This window comes from Aphis gossypii, chromosome X, assembly GCF_020184175.1.
Source record: "Aphis gossypii isolate Hap1 chromosome X, ASM2018417v2, whole genome shotgun sequence".
NCBI classification, from domain to species: domain Eukaryota; kingdom Metazoa; phylum Arthropoda; class Insecta; order Hemiptera; family Aphididae; genus Aphis; species Aphis gossypii.
In genome coordinates this window covers 57,925,218-57,950,680 of record NC_065533.1, presented here as the reverse complement: position 1 = coordinate 57,950,680, position 25,463 = coordinate 57,925,218, and the positions used below count along the sequence as shown (strand labels likewise).

The window sequence follows — 25,463 nt, the reverse complement described above, 5'->3', positions numbered from 1 at the left end:
ATTTTATTGGCATTTGTTTCAAATGTATATGAGATAAACACAGAGTTTTTTTATTAGCAAAACAAAAATTGAAGCAGTATACTTTCAAATAATTTTAAATAGCAATAATGTTTTTCAAATTATAAAAATTTCATAAAAACATAATATTTATTATCAATTTATATCTTATTCTAATGGCGTTTGGACGTTTGATGCGGTCGCCGTGATTCCAGATTTCATTGTAATTTCTCATTTAAAAGTTTGCACGTCTCCTTTAGTAACTCAATTTATAACCGTACGATTTCGATGATTTTCGCAAAAGGTTTGTTTTGCACGATTTTTCTGATTATTTCCAATTTAATATGTATTACTACTGATTCAGTTTACCTTCTAGGTATTGCCCATAGAGTAATACTCTACGGTATAGCCCGTTGTGTAATATTTGGATTGATGATAATAATAACTCATAATAAATTCTATTATAATTAATACAACTAGTATGGTTTGTTCGGCGATGTCAGTAGATAGGTGGGAATTAACGGTATTTGTAATTTTAGTTAACTTATAACTCTTCCTAAATATATATATATTATTTCCTTTTAATATAAGAGGTAGTATAGTTGACAAAATGCGTATTTTGTCATGCGTGAAAATAGGTCGAGATAGCTAGGACATGTTTTAAGAAGAGAAAAAACCGAGGCAGTTTCCGTGACAAAGTACACGAGGGTGGATGGAAAAAAAGCAAGGGGAAGACCGAAAAAGAGATGGTTTGAAGTTGTAGTGCAGCGTGATATGAGAATGACTGGTGTTGTGAGGAGGATGCCAAGAATCGTTAGTAAGTGGAGATTGTGGACCACTTGGGCCGACCTCAAATAGTCGGTAGAGAAGGCGAAGGAAAAGCATAAAAAGAAGAAAATATGTAATAATATACCAGTTACCACCGGCCACCGCTGCTATACCGTAATAGTTTTTACGTTCATCAGTTGTGCGCCCGAGTTTGATTAATATTCAAAAAATGTATAATATTCAATAAATAGGTGATTAACATGCGGTCTTTGAAACGTGTTTATTTTCTACACGTGTTAAAATAGTAAGGTACCTACAGTTTAATCCTCGTCTTTTCATATCTAATACTTAATCGACGTCGACATAAGAATGTCGACTGTATTCAGTCTAAACAAGACATATACCTAAGTGCACCGATGTATCTGCAATACTTATGTTCTACAAGGTACATCGATTAAGCGATTTTACGTTTATTTATTCAAATTCATGCATAGAATATTAACATTATACCGACACAATATATTATATTGTAGTGATTTGAAAATAAGGCTTACTTAATTAATTGGGGGAGATTGTATATTTCTAAATTTATTATTTATTAAATAACCATAACTTATATTACCTCTCTGATTCCAGTGTCGACTTGTTTGTTGAAATCGTGGCTTTCGTCTGAGATATAGAATTAGGTGACCGATTTATATTTTAAAGTAAAAAATCTTTTTCTTTGAATCACTATACTGTTAATTGTATTTAATTTTTTGATACACATTAATATATATATATTAATTATTATTACAAACATTATAACTATTTAACTATATCTTCCTGTCCAGACGATCTGCGTAGTCTTTAAACTCGCCTTGGCCGTCTGTACAAGACAATAATAACGCGAATGCCCGCCTGAACGGCAGACTGGAATTCTTATAATATGCTATTAATGTGTGTGTGTATGTGGTGTGTGCTTATCTTAATTGCTAATAATTATTATAATTATTTTCTAAAATACTTAACATTTAAAAGATATGATGGCTTAAACGCACATCATTACAATATATATAATATGTATATTATATGATAACGAAAAATGTATACTTATCGTAGTTCCGAACTTATCGCAGAGACATTGACTTTTAACTTTTAGCAAAGAGACGTGTGTTTCTACTTTAATTGTTAAATTATTTTACTAATAAGATATTCCACACTCGCTTGTCCTTACATTACTGTATGAATTATAATATGTAAAAATGTGTCATCACACCGTATATGCAGTGGTTAAAGTGATGGTGGGCGGTGTACACCTTCTGGCCCTTCTTATTTACGGTAAGATTATGCGTACTCTTTAATTTAAGTCTCCAAAGTCCCGGCGAACGCTTAAAATAATTAACTGTAAATTTATGTTGCATGTTAATTTTAATAATTTCTTAAATGGCTTACGCAGACACTCACATTGATTAAACATCGAATTTAAACGTACCTATTTTATTTTGCGCAAATAATCTCCACGTTCTGAAGATGGTTAAGTGCGATAAGCGATTATTAAATAATAAATTATTGTGTAGTAATGTATTATCCACATTCACGCGATTTCATGGGATATAATAATTATAATTTAAATAAAATATTAAACTGAAAGAATATGAATAGTGACATTATTTAGGTACTATAAATTGTTTTTAATAGTTTTTTATATTTTTTAATGAAATGTTTAATACTAAAATATAAATGTAATTTTTTTTTAAATTACAGGCAATGATTTGCAATTTATTTTTAACTTAGCAGGCATTTTATATTAAAAATTATTTTTCTTAGGAGAAAATTTGATTTTAAGTATTATTAACATAAGCTCTTTATGAACAGTGGTGTATGAAAAAATTAAATTATAGGTTCATACCTAGTAGGTTTCTTAAAAAGTTTGGTTAGATATAGACTTTGGATAAAGAACTCGGGAACGCTCCTTAATTTTTGGTGACGTTAGTTCCCCCTTAACATTTTTCCCACTGCATATATGTAAATATGTAATATCAGTACGGACAGTACGTGGTCCGTAAACCTCCGTACTACAAAAAAAGATTTATGCTTAATCTTAAACAGAAATCTAAAATACATGTTACATATAATATTCTTAGTACTAGTATTAGTGATTACAATTTTTTTTTTATACATATCTACCTACTTACAATTTTTTATTGTCATTACAATTATAATTGTGTAATTTATTTCAATAATACGTATGTATAACTATTCCTATATCGATTTGCATCGAGTTCTTTTTCTTGAAAATCTTGTATATTATTACTTTTTTCAGCTCAGGATAATGGTAGAAGTTAGTTTTTAAATGTTAGATTAACATAGATTAAAAATCTAAATCTGATCGACTTAATCTATTCTGTGGTTTTATATAGTTGGTATACGTTTTATTATTCGTATTTATTCGTAGACCGTACAGTTGCCTGCAGTTGGATTTTTATTACATTGAACATATTTAAATTTAACACGTTTCCAGGACAGACTAATAAAACTAAACACTCACTCCGAAAAATAAATAAAAATAAAAATATTTTATTATAATAATATAATATATATAATATAAATTGGAATTCATGGTGTGTTAAAACGTCTAAATTTTCACTATTTTGTTTGTATCATATCGTGTATGGGTGTATTTCTAAGCTAAATATCGCTTAATATTGTCCGTATATTATTTACCTTTTGCAAAAATAAAATAAATATACTAGCGCATTCAGATATATATACTTAACTGCAAAGCTGTTATTATTGTTTATTTTCAAAAAGGTGCATAATGACGGGTATGAATAGAGTTAAGAATTAAACCTTGTCTATCTCAAAACAATTTTGTGTTGATACACATTCTGGAATTACGGTATAATCGGTAATTATTATATTATTTTGATATAATACATTATAATCTATCTTATCCTACATATATAGGCAATTGTAATTTATATAGTTGTATATGTGACCTATCATTTATGTAGCTAATACCTAAACCTTTTAATTTCCTTACTTTGGTTGATGATTTTAAAACGGTATTTAACTTAGTGTTTTTTAATTTTATGTACCTAAGTAGTATAAAATTTTTATTAATTTGTACGTAGGTTAACTGGGAAAAGTGGACTAGCCAGCCGATCTCAAGTACACTCGATGACCAATTCAAATCTGTTTTCAGAATTCTTATCTCTTAACTGTATAAATCGGTGCGTTGGACAAAAACGCGTCTAAATTCTAAAGTTGTGCGTGTGTTAGACAAAGACAGCCAATCACCGCCACAAATTCAAAGAAATAATTATGATTTGTGATATAAATATTAAATAATATTATATAAATTTGGTGTTCTTGTTGAGTTTTATTCGGGGAAACCCGAAAACCTTCTAACGGCTGTTTGTACCGTCGCTACGACGCTGCCACCGCCATACCCGGTCTTGACTATGTGTACTGTGTAGGTATTCAGTATTTACACAACCGCGCACTCGACCAGTAGTTTCGCCGATCGCCATTCTCTCAACACTTATATCTTTTACGAATTGCATATGATTATCAAGTTTAAAACACGGTGTTTACCTACGAACAGTAATTATTAATATTAATATAATTTATAATATTCATTTTTGTTGGTTTTTGGATAGTAGTGATCAGTGCCGGATTAACCTACCAGCAAATTAGGCTTTTGCAATTAAGCAAAACTTTGTATAATAAGTAGCTAAGAGTTGAAATTTTAATACGAGATTTTCCAAAAGTTTGGCAAACAATAATTTAAAAAAAAAATTGAACTTTGTCCACTTAAAAAAATGTTTTCTTAAGTTCAAATTTTACAAAATCCTATGTATAATATATACCTACATATTTTAGAAATCGACTATAATTAAAAAATGTGTGTTCGACACAATTTTGACAAATTTCTTTTTAATTTGAAATTATCACCATTTTTACTAGTCATTTAAGCCCGAGAAACATTCAAGCACTGATAGTGATAATAACAAAAGTACACTGTTTCTACGTTCACAGTTTTGAAGCTGGTAATTATCGTGCCAATGTATACATTTTTGGTAAGTACACCTACTTTTTTTATTGTTATTTATTAATAATTTCTGTTATAAGTATTATAAATTACTATTATGATAGCAACTGTATCAATTGTTTGAGATGAATAGGGTGTTATATAATAATACCTAAACTAAATACATAGGATTAATACATGATTATGTTAAATATAATATAGAAATGTTAAATAATCTCAAATGCATACAATCTTTTATTTAATTTAAAGCTTTTTCCATTCATATTTTATTTTCATTTTATATGTTTCAAATACATGATATGAATACTGAGTGTTTTACTAGCAAAACAAAAATTGTAGCAATAAACTTTCAAATAATTATAAACAACAATTATGTTATACGATTATTTAAAATGTGTTTAATGAATACTTTTTTTTTTATTAGAAAAATAAAAATTGTTATATACTACTTACATGTAATTTATATAACTGATGAATTTCAATTTTTAACATACTCATACAAAGATAATGTTAAGTAGGGACTAAATCCTTTTCCCCTTCCATTAGTTTTGAATTTAATGCATTTGATTCAATAGTTTCCGATGAATATTGTGTAATATAGTAATACCTAAACAAAAATTACGTAGGATTAGTACATGGTTAAAGTATAATCTATGATATAGCAATAATAAAAAAATTCTTAAAACAAATAATAAATTATTCAATTTAATATTTTTTCCATTCATATTTTTATTTTTATTGTACTTATTTCTTATGCATGAGATAAATACTTAGTGTTTTACTAGCAAAACAAACATTGTAGCAATAAACTTTCAAATAATTATAAACAACAATTATGTTATACGATTATTTAAAATCTCATAAATATACATATAACTGAGTTTGTTATGTTATATTTTTTATAAATTTATAGCTTATGCTAATGACATGTATTTAAAATGTGTTTAATGAATACTTTTTTTTTATTAGAAAAATAAAAATTGTTATATACTACTTACATGTAATTTGGATAACTGATAAGGAATTTCAATTTTAACATACTCATACAAAGATAATTTTAAGTAGGGATTAAAACCTTTTCCCCTTTCATTAGTTTTGAATTTAATGTATTTGATTCAATAGTTTCCGATGAATATTGTGTAATATGGTAATACCTAAACAAAAATTACGTAGGATTAGTACATGGTAAAGTAAATCTATGATATAGCAATAATAAAAAATTCTTAATACAAATAAATATTATTCAATTTAATATTTTTTCCATTCATATTTTTATTTTATTGTACTTATTTCTTATGCATGAGATAAATACTTAGTGTTTTACTAGCAAAACAAACATTGTAGCAATAAACTTTCAAATAATTATAAACAACAATTATGTTATACGATTATTTAAAATCTCATAAATATACATATAACTGAGTTTGTTATGTTATATTTTTTATAAATTTATAGCTTATGCTAATGACATGTATTTAAAATGTGTTTAATGAATACTTTTTTTTTTATTAGAAAAATAAAAATTGTTATATACTACTTACATGTAATTTGGATAACTGATAAGGAATTTCAATTTTTAACATACTCATACAAAGATAATTTTAAGTAGGGATTAAAACCTTTTCCCCTTCCATTAGTTTTGAATTTAATGTATTTGATTCAATAGTTTCCGATGAATATTGTGTAATATGGTAATACCTAAACAAAAATTACGTAGGATTAGTACATGGTAAAAGTAAATCTATGATATAGCAATAATAAAAAAATTCTTAATACAAATAATATATTATTCAATTTAATATTTTTTCCATTTATATTTTTAGTTTTATTGTACTTACTTCTTATGCATGAGATAAATACTTAGTGTTTTACTAGCAAAACAAAAATTGTAGCAATAAACTTTCAAATAATTATAAACAACAATTATGTTATACGATTATTTAAAATCTCATATATATACATATAACTGAGTTTGTTATGTTATATTTTTTATAAATTTATAGCTTATGCTAATGACATGTATTTAAAATGTATTTAATGAATACTTTTTTTTTTTATTTGAAAAATAAAAATTGTAATATTCTACTTACATGTAATTTGGATAACTGATAAGGAATTTCAATTTTTAACATACTCATACAAAGATAATTTTAAGTAGGGATTAAAACCTTTTCCCCTTCCATTAGTTTTGAATTTAATGCATTTGATTCAATAGTTTCCGATGAATATTGTGTAATATGGTAATACCTAAACAAAAATTACGTAGGATTAGTACATGGTAAAAGTAAATCTATGATATAGCAATAATAAAAAAATTCTTAATACAAATAATATATTATTCAATTTAATATTTTTTCCATTCATATTTTTATTTTTATTGTACTTATTTCTTATGCATGAGATAAATACTTAGTGTTTTACTAGCAAAACAAACATTGTAGCAATAAACTTTCAAATAATTATAAACAACAATTATGTTATCCGATTATTTAAAATCTCATAAATATACATATAACTGAGTTTGTTATGTTATATTTTTTATAAATTTATAGCTTATGCTAATGACATGTATATAAAATGTGTTTAATGAATACTTTTTTTTTTATTAGAAAAATAAAAATTGTTATATACTACTTACATGTAATTTGGATATCTGATAAGGAATTTCAATTTTTAACAAACTCATACAAAGATAATTTTAGTAGGGACTAAAACCTCTTCCTCTTCCATTAGTTTTGAATTTAATGCATTTGATTCAATAGGTTCCGATGAATATTGTGTAATATGGTAATACCTAAACAAAAATTATATAGGATTAGTACATGGTTAAAATAAATCTATGATATAGCAATAATAAAAAAATTCTTAATACAAAAAATATTATTCAATTTAATATTTTTTTCATTTTTATTTTTATTTTTATTGTACTTATTTCTTATGCATGGGATAAATACTTAGTGTTTTACTAGCAAACAAAAATTGTAGCACTAAACTTTCAAATAATTATAAACAACAATTATGCTATACGATTATTTAAAATGTGTTTAATGAATACTTTTTTTTTTATTAGAAAAATAAAAAATGTTATATACTACTTACATGTAATTTATATAACTGATAAATTTCAATTTTTAACATACTCATACAAAGATAATGTTAAGTAGGGACTAAAACCTCTTCCCCTTCCATTAGTTTTGAATTTAATGCATTTGATTCAATAGGTTCCGATGAATATTGTGTAATATGGTAATACCTAAACAAAAATTACATAGGATTAGTACATGGTTAAAATAAATCTTTGATATAGCAATAATAAAAAAATTCTTAATACAAAAAATATATTATTCAATTTAATTTTTTTCATTTTTATTTTTATTTTTATTGTACCTATTTCTTATGCATGAGATAAATACTTAGTGTTTTACTAGCAAAATAAAAATTGTAGCAATAAACTTTCAAATAATTATAAACAACAATTATGTTATACGATTATTTAAAATCTCATAATATACATATAACTGAGTTTGTTATGTTATATTTTTTATAAATTTATAGCTTATGCTAATGACATGTATTTAAAATGTTTTTAATGAATACTTTTTTTTTTATTAGAAAAATAAAAATTGTTATATACTACTTACATGTAATTTGGATATCTGATAAGGAATTTCAATTTTTAACAACTCATACAAAGATAATTTTAAGTAGGGACTAAAACCTCTTCCTCTTCCATTAGTTTTGAATTTAATGCATTTGATTCAATAGGTTCCGATGAATATTGTGTAATATGGTAATACCTAAACAAAAATTATATAGGATTAGTACATGGTTAAAATAATCTTTGATATAGCAATAATAAAAAAATTCTTAATACAAATAATATATTATTCAATTTAATATTTTTTTCATTTTTATTTTTATTTTTATTGTACTTATTTCTTATGCATGGATAAATACTTAGTGTTTTACTAGCAAACAAAAATTGTAGCACTAAACTTTCAAATAATTATAAACAACAATTATGCTATACGATTATTTAAAATGTGTTTAATGAATACTTTTTTTTTTATTAGAAAAATAAAAAATGTTATATACTACTTACATGTAATTATATAACTGATAAATTTCAATTTTTAACATACTCATACAAAGATAATGTTAAGTAGGGACTAAAACCTCTTCCCCTTCCATTAGTTTTGAATTTAATGCATTTGATTCAATAGGTTCCGATGAATATTGTGTAATATGGTAATACCTAAACAAAAATTACATAGGATTAGTACATGGTTAAAATAAATCTTTGATATAGCAATAATAAAAAAATTCTTAATACAAAAAATATTATTCAATTTAATATTTTTTTCATTTTTATTTTTATTTTTATTGTACCTATTTCTTATGCATGAGATAAATACTTAGTGTTTTACTAGCAAAATAAAAATTGTAGCAATAAACTTTCAAATAATTATAAACAACAATTATGTTATACGATTATTTAAAATCTCATAAATATACATATAACTGAGTTTGTTATGTTATATTTTTTATAAATTTATAGCTTATGCTAATGACATGTATTTAAAATGTTTTTAATGAATACTTTTTTTTTTATTAGAAAAATAAAAATTGTTATATACTACTTACATGTAATTTGGATATCTGATAAGGAATTTCAATTTTTAACAAACTCATACAAAGATAATTTTAGTAGGGACTAAAACCTCTTCCTCTTCCATTAGTTTTGAATTTAATGCATTTGATTCAATAGGTTCCGATGAATATTGTGTAATATGGTAATACCTAAACAAAAATTATATAGGATTAGTACATGGTTAAAATAAATCTTTGATATAGCAATAATAAAAAAATTCTTAATACAAATAATATATTATTCAATTTAATATTTTTTTCATTTTTATTTTTATTTTTATTGTACTTATTTCTTATGCATGGGATAAATACTTAGTGTTTTACTAGCAAACAAAAATTGTAGCACTAAACTTTCAAATAATTATAAACAACAATTATGCTATACGATTATTTAAAATGTGTTTAATGAATACTTTTTTTTTTATTAGAAAAATAAAAAATGTTATATACTACTTACATGTAATTTATATAACTGATAAATTTCAATTTTTAACATACTCATACAAAGATAATGTTAAGTAGGGACTAAAACCTCTTCCCCTTCCATTAGTTTTGAATTTAATGCATTTGATTCAATAGGTTCCGATGAATATTGTGTAATATGGTAATACCTAAACAAAAATTACATAGGATTAGTACATGGTTAAAATAAATCTTTGATATAGCAATAATAAAAAAATTCTTAATACAAAAAATATATTATTCAATTTAATATTTTTTTCATTTTTATTTTTATTTTTATTGTACCTATTTCTTATGCATGAGATAAATACTTAGTGTTTTACTAGCAAAATAAAAATTGTAGCAATAAACTTTCAAATAATTATAAACAACAATTATGTTATACGATTATTTAAAATCTCATAAATATACATATAACTGAGTTTGTTATGTTATATTTTTTATAAATTTATAGCTTATGCTAATGACATGTATTTAAAATGTTTTTAATGAATACTTTTTTTTTTATTAGAAAAATAAAAATTATTATATACTACTTACATGTAATTTGGATAACTGATCAGGAATTTCAATTTTTAACATACTCATACAAAGATAATTTTAAGTAGGGACTAAAACCTATTCCCCTTCCATTAGTTTTGAATTTTATGCATTTGATTCAATAGGTTCCGATGAATATTGTGTAATATGGTAATACCTAAACAAAAATTACATAGGATTAGTACATGGTTAAAATCAATCTTTGATATAGCAGTAATAAAAAAATTCTTAATACAAATAATATATTATTCAATTTAATATTTTTTCCATTCATATTTTTATTTTTATTGTACTTATTTCTTATGCATGAGATAAATACTTAGTGTTTTACTAGCAAAACAAACATTGTAGCAATAAACTTTCAAATAATTATAAACAACAATTATGTTATACGATTATTTAAAATCTCATAGATATACATATAACTGAGTTTGTTATGTTATATTTTTTATAAATTTATAGCTTATGCTAATGACATGTATTTAAAATGTGTTTAATGAATACTTTTTTTTTTATTAGAAAAATAAAAATTGTTATATACTACTTACATGTAATTTATATAACTGATGAATTTCAATTTTTAACATACTCATACAAAGATAATGTTAAGTAGGGATTAAAACCTTTTCCCCTTCCATTAGTTTTGAATTTAATGCATTTGATTCAATAGGTTCCGATGAATATTGTGTAATATGGTAATACCTAAACAAAAATTACGTAGGATTAGTACATGGTTAAAGTAAATCTATGATATAGCAATAATAAAAAAATTCTTAATACAAATAATATATTATTCAATTTAATATTTTTTCCATTTATATTTTTAGTTTTATTGTACTTATTTCTTATGCATGAGATAAATACTTAGTGTTTTACTAGCAAAACAAACATTGTAGCAATAAACTTTTAAATAATTATAAACAACAATTATGTTATACGATTATTTAAAATCTCATAAATATACATATAACTGAGTTTGTTATGTTATATTTTTTATAAATTTATAGCTTATGCTAATGACATGTATTTAAAATGTGTATAATGAATACTTTTTTTTTTATTAGAAAAATTAAAATTGTTATATACTACTTACATGTAATTTATATAACTGATGAATTTCAATTTTTAACATACTCATACAAAGATAATTTTAAGTAGGGACTAAAACCTCTTCCCCTTCCATTAGTTTTGAATTTAATGCATTTGATTCAATAGGTTCCGATGAATATTGTGTAATATGGTAATACCTAAACAAAAATTACATAGGATTAGTACATGGTTAAAATCAATCTTTGATATAGCAGTAATAAAAAAATTCTTAATACAAATAATATATTATTCAATTTAACATTTTTTTCATTTTCATTTTTATTTTTATTGAACTTATTTCTTATGCATGAGATAAATACTTAGTGTTTTACTAGCAAAACAAAAATTGTAGCAATAAACTTTCAAATAATTATATTTATAGCTTTATAATTTATAGCTTATGCTAATGACATGTATTTAAAATGTGTTTAATGAATACTTTTTTTTTTATTAGAAAAATAAAAATTGTTATATACTACTTACATGTAATTTGGATAACTGATAAGGAATTTCAATTTTTAACATACTCATACAAAGATAATTTTAAGTAGGGACTAAAACCTCTTCCCCTTCCATTAGTTTTGAATTTAATGCATTTGATTCAATGGGTTCCGATGAATATTGTGTAATATGGTAATACCTAAACAAAAATTACATAGGATTAGTACGTGGTTAAAATAAATCTTTGATATAGCACTAATCAAAAAATTCTTAATACAAATAATATATTATTCAATTTAATATTTTTTTCATTTTTATTTTTATTTTTATTGTACTTATTTCTTATGCATGAGATAAATACTTAGTGTTTTACTAGCAAAACAAACATTGTAGCAATAAACTTTCAAATAATTATAAACAACAATTATGTTATACGATTATTTAAAATCTCATATATATACATATAACTGAGTTTGTTATGTTATATTTTTTATAAATTTATAGCTTATGCTAATGACATGTATTTAAAATGTGTTTAATGAATACTTTTTTTTTTATTAGAAAAATAAAAATTGTTATATACTACTTACATGTAATTTGGATAACTGATAAGGAATTTCAATTTTTAACATACTCATACAAAGATAATTTTAAGTAGGGACTAAAACCTCTTCCCCTTCCATTAGTTTTGAATTTAATGCATTTGATTCAATAGGTTCCGATGACTATTGTGTAATATGATAATACCTAAACAAAAATTACATAGGATTAGTACATGGTTAAAATAAATCTTTGATATAGCAATAATAAAAAAATTCTTAATACAAATAATATATTATTCAATTTAATATTTTTTTCATTTTTATTTTTATTTTTATTGTACTTATTTCTTATGCATGAGATAAATACTTAGTGTTTTACTAGCAAAACAAAAATTGTAGCAATAAACTTTCAAATAATTATAAACAACAATTATGCTATACGATTATTTAAAATGTGTTTAATGAATACTTTTTTTTTTATTAGAAAAATAAAAATTGTTATATACTACTTACATGTAATTTGGATATCTGATAAGGAATTTCAATTTTTAACAACTCATACAAAGATAATTTTAGTAGGGACTAAAACCTCTTCCCCTTCCATTAGTTTTGAATTTAATGCATTTGATTCAATAGGTTCCGATGAATATTGTGTAATATGGTAATACCTAAACAAAAATTATATAGGATTAGTACATGGTTAAAATAAATCTTTGATATAGCAATAATAAAAAAATTCTTAATACAAATAATATATTATTCAATTTAATATTTTTTTCATTTTTATTTTTTTTTATTGTACTTATTTCTTATGCATGAGATAAATACTTAGTGTTTTAGTAGCAAAACAACATTGTAGCAATAACTTTCAAATAATTATAAACAACAATTATGTTATACGATTATTTAAAATCTCATATATATACATATAACTGAGTTTGTTATGTTATATTTTTTATAAATTTATAGCTTATGCTAATGACATGTATTTAAAATGTGTTAATGAATACTTTTTTTTTTATTAGAAAAATAAAAATTGTTATATACTACTTACATGTAATTTGGATAACTGATAAGGAATTTCAATTTTTAACATACTCATACAAAGATAATTTTAAGTAGGGACTAAAACCTCTTCCCCTTCCATTAGTTTTGAATTTAATGCATTTGATTCAATAGGTTCCGATGACTATTGTGTAATATGATAATACCTAAACAAAAATTACATAGGATTAGTACATGGTTAAAATAAATCTTTGATATAGCAATAATAAAAAAATTCTTATACAAATAATATATTATTCAATTAATATTTTTTTCATTTTTATTTTTATTTTTATTGTACTTATTTCTTATGCATGAGATAAATACTTAGTGTTTTACTAGCAAAACAAAAATTGTAGCAATAAACTTTCAAATAATTATAAACAACAATTATGCTATACGATTATTTAAAATGTGTTTAATGAATACTTTTTTTTTTATTAGAAAAATAAAAATTGTTATATACTACTTACATGTAATTTGGATATCTGATAAGGAATTTCAATTTTTAACAAACTCATACAAAGATAATTTTAGTAGGGACTAAAACCTCTTCCCCTTCCATTAGTTTTGAATTTAATGCATTTGATTCAATAGGTTCCGATGAATATTGTGTAATATGGTAATACCTAAACAAAAATTATATAGGATTAGTACATGGTTAAAATAAATCTTTGATATAGCAATAATAAAAAAATTCTTAATACAAATAATATATTATTCAATTTAATATTTTTTTCATTTTTATTTTTATTTTTATTGTACTAATTTCTTATGCATGGGATAAATACTTAGTGTTTTACTAGCAAAATAAAAATTGTAGCAATAAACTTTCAAATAATTATAAACAACAATTATGTTATACGATTATTTAAAATCTCATAAATATACATATAACTGAGTTTGTTATGTTATATTTTTTATAAATTTATAGCTTATGCTAATGACATGTATTTAAAATGATTTTAATGAATACTTTTTTTTTTATTAGAAAAATAAAAATTATTATATACTACTTACATGTAATTTGGATAACTGATAAGGAATTTCAATTTTTAACATACTCATACAAAGATAATTTTAAGTAGGGACTAAAACCTCTTCCCCTTCTATTAGTTTTGAATTTTATGCATTTGATTCAATAGGTTCTGATGAATATTGTGTAATATAGTAATACCTAAACAAAAATTACGTAGGATTAGTACATGGTTAAAGTATAATCTATGATATTGCAATAATAAAAAAATTCTTAAAACAAATAATATAATATTCAATTTAATATTTTTTCCATTCATATTTTTATTTTTATTGTACTTATTTGTTATGCATGAGATAAATACTTAGTGTTTTACTAGCAAAACAAACATTGTAGCAATAAACTTTCAAATAATTATATTTATAGCTTTATTATTTATAGCTTATGCTAATGACATGTATTTAAAATGTGTTTAATGAATACTTTTTTTTTTATTAGAAAAATAAAAATTGTTATATACTACTTACATGTAATTTATATAATTGATGAATTTCAATTTTTAACATACTTATACAAAGATAATGTTAAGTAGGGACTAAAACCTTTTCCTCTTCCATTAGTTTTGATTTTAATGCATTTGATTCAATAGGTTCTGATGAATATTGTGTAATATAGTAGTACCTAAACAAAAATTATGTAGGATTAGTACATGGTTAAAGTATAATCTATGATATTGCAATAATAAAAAAATTCTTAAAACAAATAATATAATATTCAATTTAATATTTTTTCCATTCATATTTTTATTTTTATTGTACTTATTTCTTATGCATGAGATAAATACTTAGTGTTTTACTAGCAAAACAAAAATTGTAGCAATAAACTTTCAAATAATTTTAAATAACAATTATGTTATGTTTTTTATAAATTTATAGTTTATGCTAATGACATGTATATAAAATGTGTTGTACTTTAATTGGTAGAAAATGCGTATTATATTTTTATTAAATAGTGAACAGTTATTTATTATTATACTGTTGAATATCTATTGTTGTCAAAATTTAAACTATAAAAGTGGTCAATAAATCTAGTTTAACTTCTCAATAAACTTTTTTCTCCTGTTATAGGTTGAAAAAATTAGCAATCTTTTAATACACAAAGAATTATTTTTATATTAAATAGGTATATAATACAATATTTCTCACTAATTAGTCAATTTTCGTAATTTTGGCAAGTTTCTAGTACTAAACTAACGTTTATAATAATTTTTATAATCGATAAATGTACTAATTTCGAAGAACATTGTACCACCCTTGTATTTTTGGTTTTTTAGATACTGATAGACATAAGAAAATATTTTTAATTATTATTAGTTTTTGTTCAACTTAAAAAATAAATAAATGTAGAAGTGAATGTGTTGCGGACACGCGTTCGGTCCTTTACGTATGCAGGTAAATTTAAGCATTAACGTGCGACAGCCTTTCACTCTCTTTAATTTTGATTTGTGATTCAATAAATAACTATATTCGTATATTTATTCGCAATGCTATTTGTGTTTAAAAGATTGTGTTAATCATACGAGAAATTTGGCACACGGTACACGTTATTTACCAAGAACCGCGCGTGCCTCGCTCGCTCGGAAAACAAAATAATCTCGAACCCTATATAAGTGCCCAACAGTAGAGTTGTCGATAATACAAATAGTTCCACGTAAGATCGCGACTTTGTCATACCGTGTGCCGTGCACAAGCAAGGTTGGTTGTACCTGCCTATATCATAAACTTTTATAAAAATATTGTTATGTGAGTAATGTGACTTACGTTTTGTCGACCTGTATTCATTTCAAATCACTGTCACTCGCATCACTCTCCGTAGTTTTTTAATATTAACACTGACACTCTGGCACATATTATATTATATTTTTTAAACTGAACTGATAATATACGGATTACGGATTGCAAATTTAATACGCGAGAGCGTTAACGTCAGAGTATATCGTGTTCAGAGCAACTGAATAGATACTAAATAATAATATGTTGTTAAAATACGTCGTAAAATAATTTGGAAATAGATTCTAAATGTAATAATCATTTTCTTATTTCGCTGTACGCGTTTTTCTCCGATTCGGTTTAATAAACATTTACCAGTAATATATTAGTTTTAAGTCAAAACAGTGAACACTGTTAATCGGCATTAAAATCTGTGTTAAAATATTATCTATGTATAATCCATGATTTAAGAAAAAAAAAATCGTGGTATAATCAAATGCATGTTATCAACTTACAGTACACGACTTTTACATTATACTGGCGCCGTGCCTCCTTGGTTAACCGTGCTTGGAGATAAGAGATACCTTGAACCTGTTGGTTGTTTACTGTTTAGTGTTTACCGTTTTCATTTGAAATTCAACCTTTGAACAGGCTATTCGTTGTTGTGCTAAGTTCACAGGTTAATCGCGCATATTTAGATATGCGAGTTTCTTATACATCGTTCACATACACGCTCGTCGATCGCGACAACGACGCAAGATTCTATTTCCGCGCGTAGCTTCGCGAAATTTAATACTGTTGAATGTTATCGGACCGTTCAGTTGACACGCGCGTTTAGATCCTCACACGCAATAGTGGTGGCGCCTAATCGGCACAGCTCAAGGGGTATGCGACATAGGGCGGAGTTTTTAAGAGGTGGCATTTAATATTTTTAAAATATATAATATAATATACTAAATAAATACATTTTGTGGCTATACCATGTGGTCATAATTACGTTTGTGTGGATGTGTAGGTACTTTGTGTTTGTATCCGATCACATTAAAATATTCTCTTTCTAAATATCATTTAAATTTAAATAAAAAAATACTTATTAGCTTAACCTATAGGTAATACATATAAAAAAATATTTAATAATATAAATTTAAAAATTTAAAAATGTTTATAATTTGCTTTTAAATTCTAAACATCTGTTATAACTTATAACTGATATTGAAAGAAAGCTAAAGAATAAAAATAAAATAGAATCGTAAAAAAAATATAATGGTTTATTTACATGCATTTAATACTTTTAACTAGTGCAGCAACAATCCATTGATAGGCCCTAATGTAAGACAAAATGTATGGCACTAATTTTAACATTTTGTGAAACAGTATAGAAGTAATAATGTTGGTAATATTAAGTTCATCAATCATCATATTTTTAAACACTTCTCAAGTAATCAAGTTAATTAAAATAAATGATTTTTTAAACAATATATAATAGATATGTTCATATTTCTCAATTTTAACATAATATTAAATTAAAACAACAAAAAATGAAACTATCCAAAAAAATATAATATAATTGATCTTATTTTAAAATGTTTTTCTTTCTACATATAATACTTGCAAAGTCATTTATTAATTGTTTAAGATCAATTTCATATTTTGTCCTTGAGTTTTCAGTATTAAGTATACTTTACTAGTTAATCTTTCTTGAGAAATTGAATTTCAAAGATAGTTTCAAAGAAACTGAGCTTTCAGTCATAATGACAGTTACTAGGAGACTTAAAATATATATAATATAAGTAGTAAGAATTTCATCATAAAGAGATAAAAAATCATTTTCAATACAAAATGTAAATTTTTGAATTTTTATAATTGTCTTTTTAAATTTTGTAACCAATTCATAAAATATTAGTTATTATAAATTACTAACTTCAAAATGTTTAACAACCTAATGAAATATTTGAGATTTTTCATAACCATACAAGTTGCACTACCCTCTAGACATAGTATTGATATTTTTATTAGATTTACTATATTTTATGGAAAAAAATATATATATTGCAATAGGTAGTTAAAATAACTTATTATATATTTTCAAAATTTTGGTTGATACATGTAAGAAAATTAAAGAAATATAAAATAAAAATGTTAATGTGTTAATGTTACTTTATTATCCCTCTCATAAATAATATATTTTTTGTTTTATGTTTATAGGTACTTTATTAGCAAGAGATCAAATCACGGAGTTGAAGAAAGTTCATAAAGCTGGTGTTTTGGTAGCTCGAAAAACGAAAAATATTATCAAAACAGATAAACAGATTTTACCATCTAATTGGTTCAATTACTGAAGGATCTCCACTTAATTTATTTCGTGAATGTATAGAAACAAATGGTATTCCAAAGACCTGGAGAAGTATTTTAATGCCATTGAAAACAAAAGTTGAAGTAAATCTCAATGAAAGGGTGACTAGAAAAGGCACAATCTATAACAAGGAAAAAAAAGCTAGTCATAATATTCCTGAAACAGAAGAGTTTTCCGAAGAAGATTTACCTCGTGATTTACTCAATGGTCTCAATGATAGGTATTTTCGTCGACAATTGTTAAAACTATCAATACCGAAAACAATAAAATCATTTTGAGGATGTCAAACTCCTAGTCAACTTTTGAAGCATAAGTTTCATTAAAAGTTTGTTAAAGCTTGCTTAATCATTGGCAGTCTAGAAAATTCAGGTACATATATTAATCACTTATTTTTTAACAAAAAAACATATTATTTACTTAGAAATGGCTTCTTTTTTTTTTAATTTGAATAAAAGATATTATACATAGGTACAACAAAAAATACCTATTTATAAGTAAATTTTTGGGTTATTATAAGATTCAAAAGAATTATATGCTTTATCTTTAAAATATTATTATTGATACTTCCTTGTTATACGAGACTACTTATTATTGCAACTACTACTATGTATTTAAAATTTAAGATATTTATGAGTTGCGTACCAGCATTGCAATTTACATTTACCTATCATTGCCTATATTATTAGTTTTTGTAATGTTGTGTTTCATTTATATAATATTTATTTGATAGTTAAAAATAGACTATTTTTCAGTATCAGCCAAATGTTGATGTTAATCACATGTTGTTTTTATCTATTTTTTTATTTTTTAACTATTTTTTTTAAGTTAAGTAATAATAATATTGACAATTGGTCTCTATCTAAGACAGAATAAAAATTAGGAATTTGTTATTTTACACACCCAAATAAAATTATTACTAATGAATCATATTAAAAAAACATTTAATTTTTATAATAAATTTATTATTGTAACTTGTTCTTAAATTTAACATTTTATTTGTAAATCTACCAATTTTATTCATGTTGTTGCCGTTCATCAATGACAACAATATTATTCATTGTATTAATATTATTATTGTTATTCAACCATTTATAGCTTATGAAGTTTGCTATGAATAAATACTATGTACTTAAATCTTTTCTTTATTTCATTTTTTTTTTTTTTTTTAATATAGCCATTCATAATACATGTTAAAAATATTCACTAAAAATTAAATATGATTTGTTAATATAAATAAAATTGAGGTAGTTTCTGATAATAAGAAAGTGGTCAAATTTAGTATAATTAGATAGCAGAATTGATGTTTAACAAAACACTGTATTCTCGTATAACAAGAATGTACTTAATTATTTTTATATTTAAAATATAAACTATAATAAATAACCAGAATAAAATTAGATATTATATTTTAGTGTAACAAACAAAGATTTAAATAATATTATTAAATTTTATTTAATCCTTTTTTAACATATTAATCCATTACTATAATTCTACATAAAAAATTATTTTCAAAATAAATTTTAATATTATTATTATACTATTTAATACATAATAATAAATAAATACAGTATAAAAATAAATAACTAATTTGAAATGTTTTATTTATAGATGAACAATGAATTAAAACAACGGAATTTCAAACGGTGCTTATACTATAAAAAAATTGGACAATTTTAAAGATGCATTAAATTCAGTGAACTTGACTCCAAAAGTGTTGTGTCCATATATATATTTTTGGTAACTTATTTTTGTTTTTTTTTTTTAATTAAAACTGAAACTTGTTATATTTGTATTCCTATTAGTTTCATATTTTAAATTAATTTTTTTTGTTTTGTTTAAATAGTATTAAACGCATTGTTACGTAAAGGTAATATTTAAAGACTTGCTAAGTATTTCAAAGTTTTTTTATATGAATTTGATTTATTGTTTTTAATTAATCTACATTTATATAAGATATTTGCATAATTATCTTGACTCCGCATTGCATGTACTGCAACAATTTTGTATTTTTTTTTTTTATCATTTTTTTCATTACCACTAATTTTTAATTTTGTATAAGTACTTTGGCTTATTTTATTATATTCAATAAGAAGTAACTAAAGAATTTAAGGCCATATTTCATTGTATAACTATCAGCATTTTATTTTTACTGCTGTTTTTCTCATTTTTTGTTTTTATGTAGTTAACTTATTGAATAAAACGAATGTTTAAAATAAAATAGTTTGTTAACGTTCTCTCACCAAGAAATTACTGATATAAAACAAACTAAAAATTATAGGTATGTTATTTTCTATTAATATTATACAATAAAACCTCTCTGTAACAGAATCACTTGTGTCCAACAATTTTTTCTGTTATAAAGAGTTTTTCGTTATAGGGAGATATAATTATAATATATTATTTGAACCGAGGCTATTGACGTTTTCCATTATAAGGAGCAATCTGTCTAATAGAGGGTCTGTCATAGAAAATTTTTACTGTAAACAGTAACTATACTACTCTGATACGACTTGACTGATTTTTAAATTTTTCTATTATTTAGCATTCTATGCATTTATAATTAATTCAGTGGTGTTAAGGACTCAACCAAGTTTATTAAAAAAATATGCATACTGTTTTTTTTATATAACATCAATGAAATAGAAAATGCAACCAGGTCCTCAAACTTAAAACCTATTATAATTATATATTAATTAAATTCTATTATTTTATTAAGTTTGTAGAGTGTCTGTTAAAAAGTAAGCAACTGGGCACCGCCCTGCTGTATATTAGGTTGTTAAGTGTGTCACTATTATGTGTCTGTTACATTTTCATTGAATAGCTCACCGTTGAAAGTGAAAAATGATTCTGAACGGAAATGGTCTATTAGTCTAAATGTCAATACAAAGTTTTATTTATTTATTTATTTATTTGTATAAGTTCTTCATAAGTAGTTTATTTTACTTAAAATAGTACAGTAGGTTGATATAATTTTTCCGAAAATATTGCATTTTTTATGTTATAAGTATAAAATATTATACCATATTTCTATAAATACTGTAAAACTGATAAAATAGATTTATAGTATAAATAAATAATATCTTAAAATAAATTAAAAATTTAATTATGTATAATAAAATTCAAAATAATAAAATACCCGTATAATATGTAAAAGTTTTAAGTTACCACAAATAATGTTAAAACAAAATAACGTAATATACATCATTATTTATCGTTTAAATAAGTAATAATTATTATTCACTGCTAATACGAATTGTGCTGCACGACTCGGGCGTCGGTCGTACGGCGGCCAGTGGGTTTCAAGAAAACTATCCTTTTTGTCCGTCGTGTAGATAAGAATTGTTCCGAGAAGTTAATCGATAAAAGTAAATCTCGTGCATCGCGCGTACACCAAAACTCCTAAATATGAAAAACACAAAAATACACACAGGCGAATCCGGGGAATTCAGCTTGTATATAATATATATATTATTATAAATGTGTGTGTGTGTCACAGTGTGTAAGTCCACACGACTACGCGACGCACACAACCGTCGGGCGACGACGGAATCGTACGAAGTAAAATCATCGACATAATATTTTCGAGGCAACGGTACATAGTGCTACAGTATTATTATTTTTATCTATGAACCCATATTCCTGAATGTGAAAAACACAAAAATACACACGGGGGAAGTCGGGTAATTCAGCTATTATATATATATATATATATATAGGTGTATTACATTAAATATTTTTGTGTAAGTGTTTATATAAAAAAAAAGAAACCCACATCATTGAAAAATCAATACACTTACCGCTATACTCAGAATCTATAATTTAATGATCTTTGTGGGGATAGTAATTCTATCGGCAAGAAAAAAAAATCTTCACACAAATCCTTACTGCTGTATACTTACCAGCCTGAATGAGAAAAGGCTCGAGCGAAGGTTAGGTTAAGCGAAGGTTCAGAAAACATGTTATTTTATAATGGATAATAATAACACGTCAGTATATTATTCAACTATTACAACATTAAATAAAATTATCCATATCCAAGCAAAATAATCAAAATTTTTCTAAATTCAAAATACCTACAAAATAAAATAAAATAATACATTACTCATGGCAGAGATGGGATATTTAAAGTAGAGGGCCAATTTTTTGAAAATTAAAATCTAGCGAGGCATTTTAATTAGCATTACATTTTGTTAATAATAAATAAGTGGTCATTCTGTCATGGGTGTTAAAAGTTCTATTTTCATCATAAATATTATGTTTTGTTGCTTTAAGCACTATGATAACACGAAAATAATAAATCCAATGACAGCACATTACGAATTTACAAGCCACATAGTTTCCAATTTCCATGTATTTGTAAGTTGTTTGATTTAGTATTCAGTATATAAAGTATATTATGTAAAACAACATTTAGTATTTATATGCGTTATCAATACATATAACACAATAAGTAGCAGGCCTTGGTTTCTTTCGATTCAATTCCAGTAATTCCACCGATAATTATTTTACAAATCGTCGGCTTTCTACTTATTGTACTGGTTACAAAGAATTATATTTTATTAAAGTTGAGTTATAAATGTGATCAATGATTAAATGATAGAGGTGTAGACTGTAGAGGGAATTTAATGCGTTGATGATAAAAATTCTTAGAATAGATCTATGGTATATAAGTACTCCATAAATATATCTATGCTTGCGTTCAATTTATTTAAATTTGCAGAACAGACTGCAAACTGTACCTATGTTCATTATACTTGTACAGTTTATGTATTACTTTTAACATAATTATTTTAATGTCGATTCCATTATACCTATTGCAAAATTGCATGATATTATTTTATTATCATATGCATATTTATTTATATTTAATACAATATGCATGTCTTGCGTGTATTAATACTGTTAATTGTATAGTACATCGCACTCAATATAAGTACATATTTAGATATCCTTTGAGAATTGAAAAAATATGTGTAACTATATTGTGGTATGGCTACCTTAATTATAGAGAATATTATAATATTATTATGTATTATCTAGCTAAATATAAACATTGTTGTCCGTCATTTGAATTAAATAGTTTTAATTTAATTCTAGATTTAAATTAAACTAACTTAGGTTATATTATACGTAGCCACGTAGATAATAAAGAACATTTACAGTATTATTTAATACACAAATTAACTTAATTTAACTTATAAAAAATATTTTATTTTATCAACTATTAATTCTCAAGAATTCTTGGAGATATATTCCCAATTAAATTTGTACATTTATAAATTGAATATTATAATTATCATAAATTGTAAGCTAATATAAAATGATGAAAGTCAAAACTTTAAAACATTTCTACAAATTACTATACTTGATTACCATCTAGTAAAAAAAATATCAATGGATTTATTTTTGAACCTACAGTTGTAATTAACATTTTGAATCTTCCATCTTTCTGAGAACTAAATGGGAAAAAAACATAATTTTTTTTTGATATAACTAATACACCAATATTATAGTATAAAGATGTGATAGTAGTACTTCACTAATATTCATAAGAAAAGCAACAAGGATGCAAGGAGTTTTACTATGCTTCGCGCAATATTAAATAATTAAAACATTACTTCTGTAGTTTAAAATAAATCCTAAAATATTTTTTTTACATTTTGAGCATAACAATAAAATTATTGATTATACAATGATGTACTTTTTTTAATGTATTGTACTTTTATACAATAATATACAATAAACAAAGTGAGATAATTGCTTCAATTTTTAAATGTAAGTGATGTTTTTGATATCAAATTTCAGTTAAAAATTATGATATCCAGTACATTCAAAAAAAAAAAAGAAAAATTGGAATTTTTTAACAAAATTAAGAAAATTTTGTTATTTTTAAAAATACATGTTTTTATGGGTACAACACGATTGCGAACGAATTAAACTTATCAAAGAATTTGTTTTTTAGATGAAAAACGAACGCTTGCGAACGTTTTTTTAGACCACGTTGCTAATCTTATAATTTCTGAATATTTTAAAAAATTATTTATTTTTAACATTTATTATCTATTACTTGTATACATTTTTTAGATTCTGAACGGAGTGATGAATGTATTGATTTTACAATGATGTATGTTTTTTTTTTTTGTGTCTGTGTACAGCATAACTAGTCGAAATAATGCTTCAATTTCAAACTTCGGGGGTGGTTTCACCGATGGAAAAGTGAATATCCTTGGTGCATTTTAGAGGTAAAAAGTAAACATTTTCCAACAGTTTTCAAAAAAATCGAGAAAAACAAAAAAATAATGACGGAAAAACGGGAATTTTTACGCAAAACAAGTTTTCGTCAAAATCGAATTTTTTATATTGCTATAACTCAAAAACTAATCGATATAAATACTTGAAATTTTCACTTAATGTTTATATTAGTGTTTCCCATACACAGTTAAATTTTCAAAGATTGTTGAATTTTTTTGAATTATTTATAGACAATTGAAATTTTCAATTTTTCTAAGTTTTTTTTTTTTTTAAATAACAATAAAAATTTTTTGGCTGACCAGAAAATCTTGAAAATTCAATACAAGGTTTCTTATGAGTTGTTCTTAAACTGATAAAAAAAAAATCCGAAATCGTTAGTCACAATTTTTTTTTTATGAGCGCTTAAAGTTCGAAATTAATTCTATGGTTGGAAAATCGTAAAAATTTTTTCTTTTATAACTAAGTTTTGAAAATTTGGTACAAGATTCTCCATAAAATTTTCTTCAAATATTTGTAAAAAAAACTCTACTGGATTCAGAAAAAA

At 23.9% G+C, this 25,463-nt stretch overlaps 2 long non-coding RNA genes across 7 annotated transcripts in view; one reads left to right on the top strand and one right to left on the bottom strand.

Moving 5' to 3' along the window:
* Positions 1-15,266, bottom strand: part of LOC126551960 (uncharacterized) — a 39,263-nt gene extending 23,997 nt beyond the window's left edge. The window contains exons 1-17 of one of the 2 annotated variants that reach the window (XR_007605817.1): positions 15,148-15,266; positions 14,590-14,667; positions 14,043-14,198; positions 13,580-13,736; positions 13,115-13,193; positions 12,574-12,651; positions 12,026-12,182; positions 11,547-11,700; positions 11,002-11,155; positions 9,984-10,062; positions 9,446-9,522; positions 8,978-9,056; positions 7,440-7,516; positions 6,892-7,048; positions 6,343-6,499; positions 5,255-5,408; positions 3,305-4,344 (exon numbers count right to left, since the gene is read on the bottom strand). This is a non-coding gene — a long non-coding RNA (uncharacterized LOC126551960). Of the gene's footprint in view, positions 1-3,304; positions 4,345-5,254; positions 5,409-6,342; positions 6,500-6,891; positions 7,049-7,439; positions 7,517-7,900; positions 8,055-8,977; positions 9,057-9,445; positions 9,523-9,908; positions 10,063-11,001; positions 11,156-11,546; positions 11,701-12,025; positions 12,183-12,573; positions 12,652-13,114; positions 13,194-13,579; positions 13,737-14,042; positions 14,199-14,589; positions 14,668-15,147 lie in introns of those variants that run through there. The other variant, XR_007605818.1, reaches the window with a different exon arrangement.
* The window catches only part of LOC126551961 (uncharacterized), a 43,555-nt gene extending 22,898 nt beyond the window's left edge, over positions 1-20,657 (top strand). Inside the window, exons 1-3 of one of the 5 annotated variants that reach the window (XR_007605820.1) lie at positions 4,343-4,829; positions 18,520-19,036; positions 20,276-20,657. This is a non-coding gene — a long non-coding RNA (uncharacterized LOC126551961). The other 4 variants (XR_007605822.1, XR_007605819.1, XR_007605821.1 and 1 more) reach the window with 4 other exon arrangements.
* Positions 20,658-25,463: the final 4,806 nt, after the last annotated feature.